Raw genomic sequence first — 20,863 nt, 5'->3', positions numbered from 1 at the left:
TGTGTGTACACACTCACTAAAGACTATAAAACATAGGAGATCATTTTATACAACATACAGTAAAGAAGAAAGAGTAGAAATCCAAAATCACTACACTACAGGATCCGCATGCTAAGAAACTAGTTGCATAAATATCAGAACAGGTATTTTAAATGATCTTACGGACTTCTATGTCTTTCGGACTAACCTCCAGAATAAGAACCGTATAGAAATATTTTCTAATCTGATTTTCTGATCCTAAAGCGTAATTAATTTATTACATCAACAGACACTTGGCTCACTGGAAGAAGAAAAATTTCATACGCAAAACTCTCAGTCCAGATGAAGTTTATTCGTCCTTACATCTCTTTTCTCTTCTTCAGTTTACAAGCATAAAGTCTCTGGAAAAAAAAAAAAAAAGAGTGAAAAAAAAAAAATAGCCTCCCTTATACATCTCCAACTTTGTCATCACTGCCTGACATTGCTGAAAATACTGTTTGATACAGACAGCCCTTGGACCCCCAGGAAATAAAATGGACTATGTAAACAATGACAGCAGCAACTATAGATGAATGAAGACCACAGTTAGCTATAATTTTTCCAAACCAAATAGATACACTGAGAATTCTCCCCAAAAAAACAACCAGGGCCTCCAGGCAGTCTCTTCCTCATCTTAGCCCTGGGTCCTTACATTAACATTGGCTTCTATTGATTTAATTCCTACAGTGCCTCAGCTGAGATCACTGGTAATATTACCATATTTGCTATAATAAAAAAAGCTCTTCATTTTTAAGACACTGCACTCTCAAGAAGTGGGAAAATAGGATTGGTTTTATAGGCCTAGTGAGCAGCAGAGCTGGGTGTAAAACCTACGTGTGCCAGCTCCTACCCCTGTGGCCTAAAACAGTTCTGTGCTGGCATTCATCTGACTCACCAGTCTACCTGGACAGTAAAAATCCTACCTTAACTACACATTAAAAGGAAGGATGACACACGTCTGTGCTTGCTTTCCCAACTGCAATAAATGCTGGATGCTCTCCTAAGGCAATTGTGTAAGTTGACACAATGTGCACAAAACTCATATTTGCTCGTATTGCCTAGTTAAATGGGTAGTCAGGCAGACCAATGGGATAATATGACCCCAGAGCTGACAAAAACTCTGGGTCTGGAAAGATGGCCTCATGTTTTCCAGACTCTTGTCCCAGTGAACAGGAGCTGGGGCCAACATCCCAAGACTTTGTTGTGGCTAAAAACCAGCCAGTTCTTCAGAAACTGCAAATTTGCCCAAAAATGCAGTTGCATGGGATGAATGGAAAAATAATTCCAGATGAAAGAAGAAATTACAGAAAGCAGAGTTTGAACCCCCCCCACACCCATTGTAACAGGGTTCGTCTCTATAGGGTTCAAATGACATTTTTTCATATAGTTCTCGCTGCAGTGTTACGATAAAGCTTCTCTGCACTGCTTCTGTCTTGGCAGATGCTCAGCAGCTCTCCCTCTCTTCTTGTTTCTCTGTCAGCAGCATCTGGCTGCAGCACTTCTACCTCTGCAGCTGTTTCTCAGCTGTGCACACAGACGGGTGGAGCAGGGGTGACACACAACCACTGGGAAACGAGGCAAGACAGGGAAATGCAGCCTAGGAGAAGAGGTTACGAGGCACCTAGAAGTCATTTCCAACCCTGAAGAAAGGGTAAGACTCAGGTTTGCCAGCTGGTGGAGGATGCAAAGAAAAGACAGACCTGTCCATATGGTGAGAAAGCTAGAGGACCGGGAGAGGATGCATGAGGAAGGGAGTTGTGTCCTCCACCAAACTACAGAAACCTCTAGACAGGTCTCAACGTGCGGGCAATCTGATCACCAGTGTCAATGCATAGAGGGTGTGGAGCGACTCCTCCAGCAGCTCTGTGTCAGGTGCCGGTGGCAGGATAAAGAGCTCAGTGTTGTGCACATCTGCTTCAGTGATTTACATCAGAGGATGTGGTGGGCCAGCAAGGTAATGAGAATGTCAAGGGCAGTCTCTGTGCCTCTGCACAGTGTTTTCTCTCTTTCTGTGAAACAACTGTTCATAATCCCTTCAAAAAAATCCCAACTTCGGACTGGGAGCAGCTTTAAACCAAAACACCTGCACGTCACATGCACAGCCTTGCCATTATATGCAGGGGCACCGACTCCTCCACAGTGCATACCAGGTGTTTGACTCCAGGTAAAGCTGGATGGACAGATCTGCTCACTTGAGAAACATGGGACTGTGTGAGACTCTCCTCCTCCCATTGCTGGATGGCCTTCCTCTATCCCTGCTCAAGCTTCTCTCCCTCCCTCCAGCCTCTTAACCCCACGCAATGGTCATGGAGCTGACGCCCAGTGAAACAGCAGTGCTGGCAAAGGCTTTTACATGTTCTTGGTCTGGGAGGATCATCTTTCTCCAAAGCACACCAAGGGCTTCATGGATCGCTCCTTATCTAGCACACAGCTATTGCTGCTCCAGAAAGGGACAGGCAGAAGTTAGCTCCTGCTGCTGCTGCTCACTTGGATGCCAGGATTGGTAAAACTCCTCTTTTACCAACTCAGCCTTTCGAGAGATTTCTAACAAATGAAATCAAGGCAGGTTCTTTCTGAATAGGATTTCCTTCTGCCTTCACGAGGTCCACAAGCTGCCCCTTCTGCTGTTGGCTGGCATTAATCTTAAAATGTCCAGTATTAGGAGCTATGCCAGTGCCCATTTGTTTACCTTTTAGAACAGGCTTATGATATGAAAACATTATTAATTAAGAACATTGTGAAAATAGATGAGAGAGGCACACAGATGAGATTTCCCCTGATCAGAAAAAGTATGGATATCAGAATAAGCAGCATGAGAAAGCTGCTTTAAATGCTCCTGAGTCCAGCAAGGCATCTTCCCCAGTGCCAGGAGCACAAGCACAGTCCCTCCCTTTCCAGCCCTGCGTGCAGCTGCCTCACCACCTCCAGGAGACACCTCAGTCCCCGTCCCCCTGCTCCTCTGGGAGCCAGAGTTGTGCCAAGGAAAATGGGGAGGAACCGGGTCCTCTGCCCCTCATCCCCAGCAGTTTCCCCTATGCCACTGAAGAAGAGCACATATCTTACCTAAATTGTAAGCCCTCTCCAGGACTCCCACCAGACAGGGTGATTTGCGTTGCCTTCTATTCAGGTTAGTGGCTAAATATTACTCTTTGGCCTTATGCCTGTTTTTTAAGCTTTAGTTTTCCCCAGCTGTGGTGGGATTGCTGGGGTGGTAGTGGGATGCTGACCTGGAAAGAATGAAAATGGTGTAATATGCTTGCCAAGCATATTCCAAAGACAACCTTTGGAAAACCATGTTTTGTTTTTATGTCTATACATTAAATTAATCCCTCCAGTAAGCCAGGTTTGCTCAAGAATGTGATTTTTGAGAAGAAGTGGCAATTAAAATTCCGTATGTACTTTCCACCCTTAGAGTTGAGGCCAACGCATCTTAAAAAATAAAAGCAAACCACAAACATATGTGCACACTGCAAGCATCTGATCACCTGACTTCAATCAATTGATATTTATTTATCTGAACCCTCTTTCTGAAAAGTGTTGACTGCCACAAGTGATCCCTCTGATCTCTTTATGGGAATGCCTACCAGACAGATAGGCAGATAGAGGAAGGGAGGAAACCTTCTCCTTGCTCCAATGATTACCATATAGCTTCTCTTTTTCCTATGGAACCTTTCTAAAAGCCTCCACCAGCTATTTGAAGGAGCATCATTACTGGAGGGGAAGATAAAAGAAACAGACTTTCATTGTTTTTTAAAGCAGTGGTTAGAAAACCAAGTATGAACTTTTTCTCTAGCCCTGGTGTCCTATCTATTCCTTTTATTGGCTTTCACAATCTTGGGCTGTTTGTATTCAAAATAACACTTTGAATAGGGCCCTCAGTGGTCCAAGACTTTAGTCAAGAACTTAAATCAGACTTAGCCTCCCAGGGACCTCTTTTTTTTCCTGAGAGCAGAAGATTTCCACATGATTTGAGGTTTAAAATGGGATTTTTTTTTATTTTTTTTTACAGGAGCTGTCTGCTGAACGTCAGTGAGACTCAGCAACCTAACCCTCTTAAGCTCGCTTGGAAATCCCACCCTCAGCCAGATAAAGCACAGTATTTTAGCTGAGGAATGAAGTTAGCATTCACATGGCTGTCTGATCCCAGGTTTTGTTGTTAGAAGACAGACTTAAAGAACACAGGGAGTGAACAGCAGAATAATTAACTGTGGAACCTTCTCACTCTGTTAACCAAAATGATTGTGCCTAACTACAGAAGCAAGAAAGCAAGGTCAGAGCAGAGATGAGAAGCTAAAAGCCAGCTACAGGAATATGAGCTATTTCTTTCCCACATTTAAAATGGAAGACCTGAATATCCTCCTGGATCGCAGTTAGGAATGGAAGTAGAACCAAGATGGTGGGAAGTAGAGCCATGCAAAAAAAGGAGGGCACAACTCTTCTTTTTTCTTTTTTTGCATATTTTAGAAGACACTTTTGTTTTGAGAAATATGTTTTAGCTCTTACGGACTGGTTTGTTCAGCACAGTTTGAAGAGGGCAGCTACAAGGTGAAAAAGTAAGTAAGATGGGAAAAAATGCAGTCATGCCTAAAAATAATTCTAAATATATAATAAATCTGCAGTCTCAATTTTATTTAGAGAATTACAAACATGAGTTTAAGAAAACTTGTTTGTACCTAAGAAGAAGTATAAATATGCTTATAAACAAACATAACCTTTAATCTGCCAGGAATCCTACTGAAAGCTATATCTGTACGTATATATATATATACACACATATGTGTGTGTGTGGAGGCGGGGATGATATTCAGACACAGTAATGGAGCAATATCAGGACTTTCTTCCCCTTGTCAATAGTCTCCTCTCTGGGAGGGAAGGCAGCAGCTGTTTAAGAGTGTGATGTTACCAGTATGAGCACCTTACACATCACAGGCACTTAGAATATATCCAAATAGTGCAGTAAAGTGAAATTAAGGAACTAGATACAATTTCAGCTGAAAACATGAAAATTACCTTGAAATGCAAATAAACACAAATAGCACCTTGTTTTTCTCTTTTTCAATATGAAATGCATGCTTAAATGTTGGTTCAGTAGGGATCCAGAAATGCCATCTTTTCTTGAAACATTAACAGCCTTTTCTTCAACATCTGGACTGTTACTGTGTCTTAAGTACTAACCCAACCCAGTTCTGCTTAAATAGTAAGGTATAATGAGCCGATTTCTTTTTCTTTTTTTTTTTTTTTTTTTTTTTTTTTAATGATGTAGCCTACCAGAGTAAAACAAGTTAAAGAGCTTTGGCTTAGTTGATACCTAAGATTATCAGGCTTTAGCTGCACGCAAGCAAATTTAGCAGTGAATAGCAACTTGGTCCAGTCTGGGTCAAGGCTGGGGAAATCACATTTTGGGGAAGCAGTGATCCCCACTCCACAGTCTCTGAAGATGGCAGCTAAAATTAGATGCTGGCTGCTAGCCAGAGAAAGAAGATATTTTTTCCCTGTTTTGCAATATATGCAAAAGCCATGTTTTCAGGGAGATTTGGTACTGTTGACTGTGATTTCTATAAATCTGTCAGACATTCAAGAAAAAATGTAGATCTTCCCATTCACCTGTGAAGCAAAAGTTGACAACTTGGTTACAGAGATGAATATATTCTGGCTTGGAAGAATATTTAGGAAATAAGTACCATATCATTGTCCCCATTAATGTGAGCTTAAGACAAATACATGGGCAAAGTTTTCACATGTATTTTGGGAAACCTAGTCTGAATCTCAGGTTTCAAAGGTGGTCTGAATTTCAAGAATAATTACTAGCCACTCTATAAAAGTCAGGCCCCCTTCCCCTTTGTCATCCCTTGCATTAGACCTCCAAGGTTGCAAGCCTCTTCCAAAAACCTTAAGTTTTCAAAACCTATACCTGCAGAAAAACACCCTAAAAACGTAGTCCTTGGTGCCCCAGGCAAATCTCTGTGACCACGCTTGAAAGGCAAAGGGCGATCAGAGTTCAGACCCATTACCTTCAACGGGCCAGAGCTCTGAGTCACCAAAATGGTGGCTGAAATAGCATATTTGCAGGGTTCCTCTGACGAGAAACTTGAATGGCAGATGGGGAAAATTTTTATTCTCATGGGAAAAAAATTTGGTAAACATGTTTCATATTGAACATGGTCCACCCATGCAGACAAATCCAGTTTGCAGCCCTCTGTTAGTTTTTCTCCTTATTTAGTAAGAAAACATATATATAAATGTGATCTTTTTCATTTTCTTGTGGCTGAAGCGTCACTTATGGGCTTCCAAAATGACACCACTGAAGAGCAGAGCCTAACCTCAATGTTTGGTGAAAAAACACAGGAAAGGCAGCACCTCCCCTGAGGAACAGAGTAGAGGCAGTAAGCAGTATTTCCAAAGAAGTGGACAAACAAAATATACAAAGCAGCTACTACAAAGTCAGTGCACCTCTTCTCTTTTCTTCTGGATATTTAAGGTGAATCAAAGCCAAGCCAGAGGCTCATGCAACTGCAGGGAAACAGTCCAGATGTTTAGGCCATTTTCCTGTGGCATTTCATGATGAAAAACTGTGAAGTGCTCTAAGCTCCTCAGTGTTTGTATATTGTTCCACATAAAATAGACACTGACAGCAAAGATCCAGCTGCTTTTTGTTTTGCTATTGCTATTTTGGGGAACGGTAAGTCTCCATTTAGGATGGGAGAAGAGGGGTTTCTTTGAGGACAGGTGACAGCGGAAGGCAGAAAAATCTCCCTCCCCCAACTCACTCTCTTTCTCAAAGGGCCTGGGGTTTGTGGTTAGTATACATGCTGGAAGCAACATGGTTGTCGAGCATTTACCACTATTATCCAGTATAAGAGAGCCTCCTAGCATGCTCTCAAAGGCTGGCAACAAAGAATACTCATTATAACTTATTCCTATCCTAAAGCTCAGTAACTGTTTTACAGAACTCCTGCGGAATGTACAAGAAATACCCATATGCAAAATGATAGGTGCCAGAGAAATCATATCCTTCTATCAAAGCTGTATTTATCTTACAATCCTCTTTTTTGATAGAAAGGTCATTTTAATTAGCAAGTGGGGGCAGGGAGTTATTGTTGGTAGGCACAGCCCCATATTGGTGGTTCCTCTATACATCAGTGCACGAGCATTAACATTGCTCAGATAATCTTGCTGGCAAGCAAAGAAACAACTATCATGTTACTTGAAAGAACTGAAGCTATATTGTATAGCAGTCATTAGTCTCCTTGAATCTGCTCATAATGATGAATGCATCATTCTGCCTGCCTGCAACTTGTGTAACAAACAGCACAGCCAAGTCTTTTCCAGTTCTGTTATTCTGTTTTAAAAAACACTGACATTTTCTTAAACAGACATAATTTACAATTTTAAGTAACACAACAGTGCCTTGGTGTGTAAGGGCCAGCAAGCAAACAAGACTCCTTTCACAAAGATTAAAAAAAAATAAAAAACACAGTCTCGTGCTCTCTGAGGTCACCATGGCTTAAAACTGGGGTGAAGGGGGGAGGAACTAGGACCTTTATGTGACATATCTTTGGCTTTGAAATATGTATTACGTTCCCACAGCAGAAACCCCAAGTGCAAGTAGACTTAAAAGCAATATGTAATGCCCTCTGGAGACAAACAGCTGCCTGTGTCTAGACCATCCTATTAAAACACCTCAGGCACCAGTTTTGGGGTCTAAGCACCCATGGTCTTTTGAGCCCTGATTTATATTCCCTTGCCTGAGTTCCCCTGACTGCAACACCACATGGGAAACATTGGGAACACCCACCTCTCACAGCACCCACCAAAGTGTCCCACACACACCATCTGGCTGAACCACTTTGTCAGGCACCACTGTCCGGACCATCCTCCACCTGCCAACATGTACCCCACCAGTCTGCACGGGATGCCCCTCACCACATTCCCAGGCAGAAATCACTTTCCTTTGTAGGATGAGCTCAGCTAGAAGGCATGCTCTGCATACCCACCATCTGTGTGCCACCCATCTGTACTGCAAAGCTCAAGGTAGTGCTCATGAACTGACCAGCTAACTCCTGACATATGGTGACATATTAGTAAGTAACATGAATTCCCTTCTGGTGGGCACCAAACAGAAAACACTGTCCTGTTTATGGCCCTGACACAGCTGGGCTTCTCCACTGCTGCACTGCTGCCTGGACAATTCAGCTTGTCTCAGTCTAGCAGCTGAGGACAGATCACAAGCACATGACATTGCAGACCTCCAGGATAGAAATAATGGTGTACTTGTCAATGCTGAACTGCTGTGGCAGAGGTTTAGAGGAGATCAGGGTGGCAGCCAGGGAGTGGATGCACTTTCCTCTCCAGCTTTGTGTAGAAGCTGCTGTAAAGGGCCATGGAGGTGGCCTTTTATGTCTGGAATTAGCTTCTTGCTCTCTGGTTTTCCATGTTTGGAGGACAACATGCTTCCCCCTGTGGGAGACTGTAACATACACCATAAGGTCAAACTGTTTTCTGTCACGGGGTGTTCACTGAGGGTGTTAGTCTTGAATCACAGCTCCTGCGTTAATACAGCCTATGGGAACCATCTTATCCCTGGTTGTCATGGCAATGGGTTCATTTCTCCCCCCAGCAGAGCACCCGGCAGCCCACTGTTCCCTCTGTTGCCCTCCCATCTTTGCAGGTTGCACTCTGGACAAGGGGATCAGCATGGCACTGTAGGATGCAAGTAATGAGAGCCAGCTGAGTGTCTATAGGAAGTGTGTGATCGAGATGAATTAGATTGGGGCTTGTGTCCAGAAGGACCATATGAAAGGGCTTGTGGGACACAGATGCTTGAAGCAGCCTCTTGTAATGTGAACGAGCTTGCTTGGAGACTCATGAAAAGCTTACAGGGTGGATGGCGCATACCCCACATTGCTCTGTGAAGAAGCTCCTTAGGATTAGCCTAGCAGAGTTAGCAGATACGGCCAGAGATTTTTCATCCGAGATTGCTCCTTCTTCAGCTGAGGTCAGTGATTTACCTTCCACTGGTTTCAAGACACAGGTTCACACATTTAAACTCTGTTTTTCTTCTTTAAGATGTCAATGTGAAATTTTCTGGAGCTGATTCACTTTTATTATTGGTGCTCTCCTACCTTCGTTCTTCCCTCTTAGAGCTTTAGCACTGGAGAAACTTGGAGCAAACCTACGGTTCTCAGGTTACAATACTATGGCTTTACAAGAACTACTGACTGATGTCACACCTAAATAAACCATCCCATATATAACTGCCTCAGACAAAATAAATAAAGAAAAGTCCTTCTTTCCCTGAGGTTTATCAACTCTGGATTAGTGACATGAGATAGAGAATCCAAAATGCTTCACTAAAAATGCTGTCTCTCTATTCCACCAGCCCCTGGGACTGCAGCAGGAAGGAATAGCATCTTGTCAACTGTGGCAGCCTATGAAAAGTATGTGACTGCTATGTTAAATTCATGATGGGCTGAAAAGAGCAGATGACACACAAATTGCAACACTGGTGTTGTCAAATATGTGAGCAGAACCACTCTGCGAGGGCAAATCTTCCTCACAGACTCCCAGAGCAGCTGAAGCGAGAAACACAACAGTAACACAGACTGGAGGGCAAGGAGATGTGTGCTAAATACTGTCCCAAACATCTGAGCTCTATGTTCATGGCTCAGACTCACTGCATCACAATTAAAGTTTGTTTAAGTGTTGGGGTATTTTTTTGTTATTGACCTTTAATGGACGTTGGGTCATGGAAATACTCAAAAACCAGCATTAAGGGAGGAAAAAACCCAATGTGTTTACATTCTAGGCTCCATATGAGATCATGAATGTCCTAAGCAGCGTGACAAAGGCTGCTGTCAGGAGATGTTTTATGACTGAGCAGAAACAGGAAGCATGGTGACTCACAGTGATGGCCCATACCTGGATATTTCCAGAAAATTTCACAAATGTGAGTAGTCCAAATAGCTCAGATAAGGATTAAGTAAGAATGCAAATACAGGGGCTTTATCTGAAAGAAATTCAAGCTGTGAACCTTTTCCAAAACATCTTGGTCTGGGGTACACTGCCTGTGTACATTCAGCCTTTCGGTCATGCTTACATTTTGCTGAAGAAGCAAGTTTAATAATGTTTTCTTCACTCACTCTTCCCCATCTTCCGAAACTTCAACCCACATCAGTAAAATAACATGATCCACAGGGGAAATTGTCATATTTTTTCTTTGTCTACAGGCTCAAGAAAATTTGAAATCAAATCTGAAATTAAAAAATTGGCAGAATATGAATTGAAGTTGGTATTAACTAGAAACTTCAGCACAAAGTATATTCATCTGATCAAAGCAATATTCTATATCCCGTGGAAGCTTTTGAAGAATATTTAGAAGTAAAACAAGTGGGAAAAATCTGTCTGTGCCAAATTTTGGGCTGTTTTTTAAACACACATCAAGGCAAAACCATAAAGCAGCCAGTTGCCTGTATCTTCTGCCAAGAGCAGCATTCCCTCTCTCTCTCCCCCTCACTTTTTCCCTCCTCCTCCCTTCAAATGAATGAGATCAAGATCAAGAAAATTGTATTAGGTCCTTGAAGGACTTTTCAAGTTTGCAGGAATATCATACTCACAGGAGTACAAACACACACATAAGTCCAAGTCCCTTTAGATGCTTCTGCCTCTGCCACCACCAAGGAGCAACCACAGTACTGTGGAGGTAGTTAGTGGCATAGAGAGGTGACCGAGGGAAGCAGGGAATTTGGTAGCCAGTGGAAAGCCAAAAAGCAGAAGTGGGGTCACAGGGGAGGGGAGAGAGCGGGCAGCATTTGCTCTGGATGCCAAAAATGTCTCCCTACAGCTGTGTGCTAATATTATGATTATTATTTTGGCAGAGGCTTTTTTGTTTTCTTTCCCAAGCTGATCCTGCTCCCCTCTTGTGCAGGTATTGAGCTTGTGCTGGGCCAAAAAAGCAAAAGAAACAAGGCCATCAGGTTTAGATTTGCTGTGATCTATCCAAGATATATAACATGGGGCAGCAGGGAAAAGCAGGAGGAGGGGAGAAAAGGACCATGTTAATGGTTGCAACCTGGGTAAGGATCTATGAGTTTTCTAATTCTAATAGTTTTAGTTCAGGGTAAAAAGGTGACAGGGATGAACAGAAAAAGTTTTAATTCCAAATTACCTCTGATGTAAATAACTGATGCAAGTATCTCAGTGTATCTGATTAGACTGAAGCTCTCTGAAGACATTGAAAAAGCTTTAGTACTAGAATATTTTACTGGAGGAGCTTATGATCAGATCTTCTACTCCTCTCTCTCACTCTTCTTTCTTCTATCAAACTACAGTATGTATATAATTAAAGACCTTTTATAGCTGTCGCTAGGTTACATCAGCTCAAGCCCTCTGCACATCACATGCTGAATCAGCAGCCCTCCAAACAGCGCTGTCTGTGACAGGCACCGATGCTCAGTGGCGGCAAGCCAGTTTTAGTTTCACGATAGCCTGAAAAACGCCTTACATACAGTTAAACTTTTGGTCTTGAGCAAAATTATTCCTTAGATACCCCATTCCTTAGAATAATTCCCCCGCAGATTATTCCTTTATTCCTTAGAAAATAAAGCTCTGCACTCTGAGGTGTTTCTGCATCCCTCCTGCAACTGGGAGTCCCTGCAACATGAGGCTTCCAAGCACATTTTCTCAATACTCCCTAGCACAGGAAAGCATAACAAAATAATGAGGCAGTATGGGTACAAATAAGAATAGAAGCTGAATTTGTGAGTATCAGTCAGGCATGTTATGATTTAGCTTATTAACTTAAGAGGAAGTGTTCAGTCTTAAATTAATATTCTAGTAGCCCCTATTTCTACTTTCTATTTCCTTTTTTTTTCCCCTCATTCTAGTATTCTGACATTTATTTTCATATGTTCCTTCCCTCTGTAAGCCTGTTACTTTTATCATACATCTTTTTCCTTCTTCTACTTGAAAGTCCTTACAATATTTCACATACTTTTTCCTCTTTGTAGTGTCTCTTTTCTGCCAGCCTCCGTTTTCTTGTGTCTGAAACAGCTACACTCATTTGTCCTCTTTAGGGCCTCGATCCTGAAAACCATCTTAAATCAGAAAACGCTGAAGCACATGTTTAGCACTGGGGTTAATTTTTACATGAAGTGCAAGGTAAGCATTCACCTGAAGTTGATCAAAGTTCAACTGCTCTGCCAAACAGGTGTAGATTTTATATATATACACACACATACATGCATATAAGATAAATGTTTTGGTCTGAAGCTGAACAGCTTTCCAGAAGGAGAACTGCTGGCTCATGAAAAGTATTTGGCAAATTATAACCTCTGTCTCGGGTACCTAAGACATATCGCATTCATCACCATCACTCATCTCAGTGCCTGTCAAATAAGACCCTGCACAAAACACATCCTCTCTTCATCCATAACATGAGTGGGGTTTCTTTCCAAATTGTTCATTCCTCTGCTGCACTGGACCTCTGCAGAGTGAAGCAGCCCCTGCGGTGGAAGGACTCCTGGCAGAGGAGCAGCAGGACAGCGAGAGGAAGCAGAACATCCTCGAGTTCTTCTGGTACGGGGGCACAGGTGTTGTGTCTAGAAGATGTCCGCCAGCTCGGATGACACCTGAAGCTCTGCAAAGCAGCTGAGCTGACCTGCCTTCCCACAGGCTCAACAGAGCTTCCCACTGGGAACCTGCAGAGGAGGGTGGCATGACCACAGACCCAGGGCATGTAGATAGCCACCCAGAGAGCTCCTTCAAATTGCAGGGTGAGCACCTTTGCAGCAGAAGGGAGATCAGAAGAGCTTTCACAGGGTTCCCACCCACTGCTACTCATTGTTCGCACTGAAATTTAGGTGTACCCTCAAATACTCATTTTTCCATTCAACTCACATTGCAGCTTTCTCTCAGGTTGCACACACACACGCGTCTTTAACAGGGCTTTGCTCCACCTTGACCCAGCCCCCTTCACTCTGTCAGCTGGATAGGCTGAAAGAGGGGAGTACTAATTTCAGGCACAGGACAGATATGGTTTTCAAACCAAGCTGTTTCCTGTGCAGGATTCAAGAATGTGGGCAGAGGAGCTTGCGTCTGCTTGTGCTATCCATCTCTGCCAGAAGCGGGGCTTGATCCACATGCTCCCTCCACCTTTTTTCCTGGATGAGTTACTTTGCTCCATGCTCAGTTCGTTGCTTTTGCTGAACCTGCTCTCAGGTGCTCTGTTTTCCCCTAGCATTGTATTGGGAGCTTGAACTGTGAATTCTGCTGATAACAGATTGCCTAAAAAGCTGGGCTTTACAAAGTCCATATCCATTTGGGGATTCAGTCGTTAAATCCACTTAGATATGCCAAGGGTACCAACTGTGTTTAGGTACCTTGCTGAACAGAGACTATATTAACATTAATAAGAACTACTTCCACAAGAAAGTAATTGTAAAACTGGGAGCCTTTTTTCTTGTTTTACTTCTAATTTCAGAGCCCTCTCTCAGAGTAAGACCTTGGGTGAGGAAGTGGAAAGGCAATTACTTCAAGTGTACTGGATGAATTTGCCAGAGGAGAGAAACTAAATGTTTGATGCATTCCCCAAGGCCAATGTTCCACAATTATAAAAATATACTACCTCCCCTGTAACTCTGTGAATATAGAATGAAGCAACTTACCTATCATTAATTAGCTATATTTTGTAGTTTTATGGACATTGAACATGGTGTGCTAATTTGCATACATTAGCATCTAATTTACATGCTTACTTCAAGGTATTCCGTTTTATTGCCATTACCTTTTGTGGCCTATTTCTCTAATGACTGTAATGGAATACAAAAGAGATTTCTCATTGTATTTACCCTGTTACGTTATACATGAGTTTCAGAATAATGTGTCATGCTGAGAAGTGGAATTTTCATGCAAAAGGTTTTGCTTTCAAGTCTGACCCACTTCATGACCACCCACCCTGCTAAATTTTCTAATGCTGCCTATATTTCCTTGGCCGCTGTTCTTTTTTCACCCACATAAGGACACACAATATTTTAAAAGTCAGGTACAAGTGTAGAAATTTGCTCCATTGCCTGCACTAAAAAAAGAAAGTCAGACACAAGAATTAATGGGTCCTACTCTGTCTATCAGCACCTAAAGGCACAGAGAGAGAAAAATAATCTGCAGCTGGGGAAAGCTGAGCAGGGTCAAAGGGCAGTGCCTGCATCTGCATTCACTGAGAGTCAGAGAGGAAAAATAAAGAGTCCCTTTTTGTTGCAGCTCAGCACTATTTTAGAAAGCGGAGATACTAACTTAATTACCACAGTTCCCTTTTGCACTAGAGCACTGCAGCAGGCTATAAATCAATACTTAAGGTCACATTGCTAAAAGCACTGAAAAACAGTCTTTTCTCTCACTATAGCATGTTGTTTGCTGCTCCTGCATCAGTGTCACAAGAGTTCAATATCAGATAGGGAACAGGGCTAAAACAACGATTACAAAAGAAATCAGAATTGCAAAAAAGTGAGGTGTAGCAAGTCCAGCTCATGGCAGATATCACGACTGCATCAAGCCTTCCATCTTCTCTGAGCTGAGAGACAGGAGACGCACCAGCAGGTGCCCAGGAGTATGAAATATTTCACTCTGTGTTGAATTCTTGTTCTGGAGGCCAAGTTGATGGGAGAAGAGCAGATCTGAAAAAATTACGGTTATTTCTGCTGATTATATCTTTGACATCTTTACCATACACCTGAAATCAATGATACATGTGCATGCATGACATCTTATTTCAATAAATTGTTGGAAACGCGGCTCAGGAGTTGCAAAAATAGATTATTTTTTTTTTTCCATTTGCTTTTCTGTTATACCTGCTGACCCAGATATTTCACAGCCTTTGGAAGAGAAAACAATTCATATGAGATTGGGAAGACATGGAAAAAGCCTATTCCAGCTGAGATACGCGTGGCACAGCATTGAATGGCTTAGCCAGAGAGAGGCTTCTTTTTGTTTGGCCTCACACCGGCAGTATGTGGTCAATACTAATATTAGATAGATAGAGGACTTGCATCCAGGTGCCCAGGGAACTACAACAATGAGACACAGGATCCTGTAAATGCCTAATTTAGATGCTAGATAATCTACAGCTTTGCTGTTTACAGACTAATTTATGGAGCTTACAAAAAGTGTGATTGCAGTTGGGGGGGGTGGAATTAAAGAAGTTAGAAATCTATCTAATAATAAACAAAAAAACAAACCAAAACAAAACAAAAGTCAAGGAATTTTTTATTGTTGAAGCATAAATGGATTTTCACCTAAATTGAAATTTTATTTCCAAAACTTGCATGTTACAAGGGACTTGGATCCCAGAGTCTGGTAAACCCATGCCAGAGCACACTGCTAAACAGGGTTATTAGTTCAGGTGCAAACCGGTGCAGACGCATTCAGTTTAGAGCTACTGCTTCTAGATTCCCTGGATTTCAGCCCAAACACAGCCCCTGGAGGTCTGCCGTACAAATGGGAGAGCGTGAACACATGTCCAGGAGCTAATCATCTCAGGCATGCACTGTGCAGTTCATCAAGGCGTCCTTTGATTTAGAAGGAGAACCTTAGACAATGCATGTTGGACTCCACAAATCACATTATCTGATGGCACTTTTTGTGAAAAATTTCTGAGAAGAAGAGCAAGAAACACGATGTCATTTTGAGTTGATGGGGGGATTATTTTTTACCCTTTTGCACAAGTACAAATAGCTCCAGTAACCTGTGACATGTCTGTCCGAATAGCAAGAGTACCCTGAGTACCGGAGCCAACTTCCTGAGACACTGGGTGACGAGGAACTGGCCTAGATTCTGGCATGCAGAGGATAAAATTGTCCATGTGCATCTTCATGTTTAGATGTAAAGACAAAGCTAATCTCTTCATTCTTTGTCAGCAAGACTCATGCATGGCTAGTGAACATGTGCTGGCTAGGAAGAAGAAAAAGGTATTATTTCTCTTTTTAAATATATTGGTATTCTGATGATGGGCATTACACTGGTTCCTAAACAGTTACAGAGACAGGGCTTCCTTTGAAGGTATTCTCAGTTAGTAATGCACTTTTGGATATATTTAGTTGGAAAGTTTTGAAAGCTTCCAGACCAAATGGATAAGTATTTGTGGTAAAATTTGACGAAACTTCTATATTATAGTAAAAACAAGTAAAATCCCACTATTCAAAGCAATGCCCAGAGTAAATTTACTACTTCCTAATTCACTGTTGTGCTGTTGATTTGAAATCATCAATTAAGGCCTCTAAGTCCTCTATGATAAAATAATATATGATTCAACTTTTCTGAAGGCTTAACTAGTGCGATAGGAGGAAGGAAAACTCAATGTACAACATCCATATATATGTGTATATATATATACACACACATATATACATATTTCTATGTCTGGTATGTATAATACTGGCTTGATTCACTAATGAATAAAGAAGGAGGGAATACTGTTATTTCTAAATATCTGTCTCATCCTTCCATGCCTTGATAATTGCACAGTATGAAATTAACAGTGCTTCTGCTTACAGCTGTTAGAGATGCATATAGATGTTTGTGGATTTTGAGGACTAGAACAAGATTCAAATAGATTTGTATCCACTCCTGGCTCTTTTGTGGATTTTCAGTGTAACCTTGATCAAGTCAGAGAAAATCTGCTCCTTAGTTAGGTGATCCATAAAGTGGGATGAGGTTTTTAATCTACATGATAGTAATGTTATGAGACTTAGTTACTGCAATTAAGGCACTTAAGTGTTTCACTTGCTTTTGCAGGATAATTTCTGCATGGGATACCCATTCCATCAGTTTATGAAGGGGTTGCTAAAACAGCACCAGATAAACATCTCCCGGGGAACTTCAATCACCAGAAGAGTTATTGATTCTAAGAAGTTCAGAAACTGTGCAAAATATTCTTAAGCACCATCTACTGGTACTGAAAATGGTCAAAAATGTCCATAAAACCATCAACAAATATGTTGGTCTTCAACAACTTGAAATTGTACATAGAAGCAAATAATCTCAGTTGTTTTAAGTTATATGGTTCTGTTCATTTGGTGTTTTGAGAGCTTTGGTTATCTTTTGGGGGTGGGAGACTCAGATGTCTAAAAAAAATGGAAATATCTTGTCCAAAATGCAAAATATAATGATTTGAGATGTGCTGCCACAACATCTGACATACGGAGTTTGCTTACTTTGTGCCTCAGGCTTATCAATTGCTAGACCTCGTTTGCCAGCCTACATCTCCCACGCATCTCCTTCCTTTTCTTCCCTGGGTCAAACTGCAGGAGATGTACCCTAGGCAAAAAGCCTTATGCTAAAAAGGAATGAGCCATCAGAAGCAATGATGTTGTATATTAGTCTACGAAGACAGACAGACAGGCAGACATCTTTAATCTTTGTGGAAACATTGATGGTTTAGGGAGAGGACACATGTCCAGATATCACCACGATGTCACCCAGATGCAGTCAGACTGTGGCATCACCCACATCTAAGGGCTGGGAAGCCCATACAGTTCAGGCAAACCTAAAGTCAGCTCGTACTGGTGCAGCAGGATTTATAGGTACAGATTATCCTTTAACCAGAATAGCTTGTTTCACTGTGCAATCTAAAGCACAGCTTGGCTGACATGGCTGCATCCACAGTAGGAGTGTTTCAACAGTTTCACATACCTGTCAAGTGTGGACAGTACAGACACAGCCGGAGGGGAGGTGGAAGGCAGAGTGTCTTCACCAGCCCTGGAAGCGGGATGTGTTTGCCAGCCCACCTGAGGCAGACAAGTTGTCACCGAGACTGGAGAGACACTTAAGAAAGCAGGAGAGAACTGGGTGTTGCTGCAGATATATTCCTAAGAAAAGCTATTCCTTTTCTTGTGTTAACTGACAAGGCCGGTAAAAGGCAAAGCAGAACGATTTTTACTCAGTGACGCCTGCAGATATTCTGCTTTTAGCAAGGGGAAGACAACGACCCTCTGCTGACCCTCTTCTGGCAATGTTAGGCACTGGACTCTCATATTTTTACGATATGCCTTGACAATATTTTGGGCATATTGACTAACTCCTTTCTATGGAGACCACTGGATTCCAGTGGCAGACTTGAATCTATCCAGTAAAGTGCCAGAGGGGAATCAAACAGAAAAGCCAAAAATGAGAAGAATAAGACAAGCTGGAATAAGGCTAGGGAAGCGGTTAAAAGGTCTGATTATTCAAGGCACAAGTTAGCTGCAGTTCAAGTACTATGGAACTGAGGAACTCAAAATATTCTTACTATTATTATTCCTTTGTTTACCGAAAAAGACCAATGTCAAGCAGCTGCTCTACCACTCCAGGATGGTGATCCACTCCTTCATACCTGAAAGTACAAAATGAGAAATTAATGGGACTGTCCAAGTAAAAATCAGAAGTATTCTCAACTTAGCAAAAAATGACTGCCATACTCAAAACTTCTTCCACTCTGTATATCAACTTAACCACTCCTTACAGCTGTAACAAAACCAAAATTCTACTCTTACTTTCGTATATTATATTTTTCTTAAAGACAGAAAAATAAAAATACTGGAAAAGAATTTTTTTTTCCTCTTTACAAAGAGTCTAAAAGACCAAGATACAAAGTATTGTGTATATTTAATAATCTAATAATAATATATATGTTTTTCTCTAAAAGATCTCAGTCTCTGCCTGGAAGAAACATTTTGAACATCATGAAGCCATCTAAACATTTCCTGCAATTGTAGCAAATTTAGGCAGGATTACTGCAGCAATATTCAGGCTTTTGATTCTGCTGACAAAGTTGAAAACTCTCCACCTAATATATACCTCCTGTTTCTCCAAGCCACAAGGAACACTTTCCAAGACCAAATCTCCATAGCAATCCCTCTGGCTTTTTGGTTTAAAGGAATTTTGGCCCGTGACATTGGTTATGAGAGCTGCAGAAATTGGGTTACCTGCCAAAAGTCTGGTAACGCATGATGATCAGATAAGCACCCCAAAGCCTTGACTCTGTGATTCCTCACACCTTGAGTCTTTGCACAAAGACCAAGCTCTAATGACCCTGTGGGGAATGCCTGTAACCAGATTAAGGGCAATTGCTCATGATAATCCAGAGTACATGGGTGTAAATAGCTAGTGTTTCTGTTCAGATGTCAAACTGAGGTAAGACCTGAAGAAAGAAGAGTCCAGTTCCGAGTGAATGAAGATGTGTTGCTGTGGTTTTCCTCATTAAAACAGAAGAAGAAGAGCACGTTTTAGGCTTTGTAGGTTGGTTTTTTTTTTCCCCTTTTCCAGTTTGAATACAAAATGAACTGTTTAGCTCAAGGAGTTAAGGGTTTGAACCACAAAATTATTGAAGAGAGAGGCTTTCTTTTTTACCCTACTGCTCAGTGACTAGGACCACGATCCAGGAAAGGGATACCAAGTTACAATTCCTTCCTCTCCTTACTAAAGTATCTTCTCATACTTCAGCATTTCTTTGTATCCATTGATGTGTCCTCTCTTTCTTCTGTGGTCTGCTCTCTGTGCACAGCTAGCTTCTCACCCTGCTTTCAGCTGTCCCGTCACCAGAAAAGTCTTGTTCCCCCCATCTTTTTGTGCAAATTTACAAGAGAAATATCATAATCTCACTCTATGTAATTAGGTGTTAAATACTACTGTGATAAAGCTATATATGTTTTTTGCTTACCTAGTTTCCAAAAGAGGGAGTGGAGAGATGAAGACAAGCCCAAGAATAATGACAGAACTGGGGGATGTTTTTAAGAATACTGTCCTATGTTCCTGCCACCATATCACGCGCATTCGTACCAGCAAACATGATTCATCCGCTTTATGCAACTGCAACTATTTGTGAAAGGATCCCTCCTTTTTTTAGTGTAAAGCTCTTCTTCATTCCGTTAGATATTTCATCAAGGTATCATCACAGCTTTGTTTGTTTGTTTCAGTCTGTTTTTTTCCTGAGTGTGTACAACATGGCTTTTTCAATATCACAGGTCTCATTACAAGATTTTGTTTCAAAAAGGGATTGTGTACTTCATTAAAGACAAAACAAGAAACTCACCTAGAGTAACACATACACACACATATACACACACAAAGAAACAAATGAGAGTAAGTCTTCTGTGACAGCACCGTTTTCCACTGTCTGAGTGATTAGAGTCCAATGCTTTTTATCAAAGACAGCCTCCTTCTCTCCCTTCGAGCTTTAAATAAATACTTGTGCTAATTGCAGATAGCAGCAGAATACAGCACCAAGTGTTTTGAAACTGGCATGGATGTGGAAGGGAATAAACAAGCTATGGTAGATTAAACACTGTGGAGTGCTGTTTTTCTGTCACTGTTAGAGTGTATAATAAAGAGTCCCATGCTATTTTACTGTTTCTGTCCTTGTAATGCATGCCGGATACCTATAATTTATGACACAGAGACATTGCTTCATGAGTTGCACTTCCTTTTAAACTGATGCTGAACTCGTTAGTGGGGGAAATGTGACAGGTTGATAGTGGTTTCTTATCTGCAGGTTAAACATTGTCAGAATAATTCATGGCCAGGCAACTGTTAGAACTGTAATGGTTTTATAATTAGAGCTGGAGCGGACTGTGCACTAAGGATCTGAGCTCCAGCAAACAAGCCCCCATCGCCATCAGTCTGAAGCTCGTTGCCTTCCCATCCATCAGATTTCAGGGAGGAAACATTCTGAAACTCAATCTGCTGAGCTCAGAGGAAATGTCCCCAGCACTGAAGCTACCAGCACTCTGAAAAGCCAAGGATGACCATATTTCCAGCCATCACCATTCAAAAGTAATGAGTCAGGCTCCAGAAATAAGAAATTTTACTTAAAAATCATAAC

Source organism: Nipponia nippon, unplaced genomic scaffold (assembly GCF_047370975.1).
Source record: "Nipponia nippon isolate SJK-2023a ecotype South Korea unplaced genomic scaffold, ASM4737097v1 scaffold_1, whole genome shotgun sequence".
Lineage (NCBI taxonomy): Eukaryota > Metazoa > Chordata > Aves > Pelecaniformes > Threskiornithidae > Nipponia > Nipponia nippon.
The sequence above is the reverse complement of the archived record's forward strand: the minus strand, read 5'-3'. Positions refer to the sequence as shown.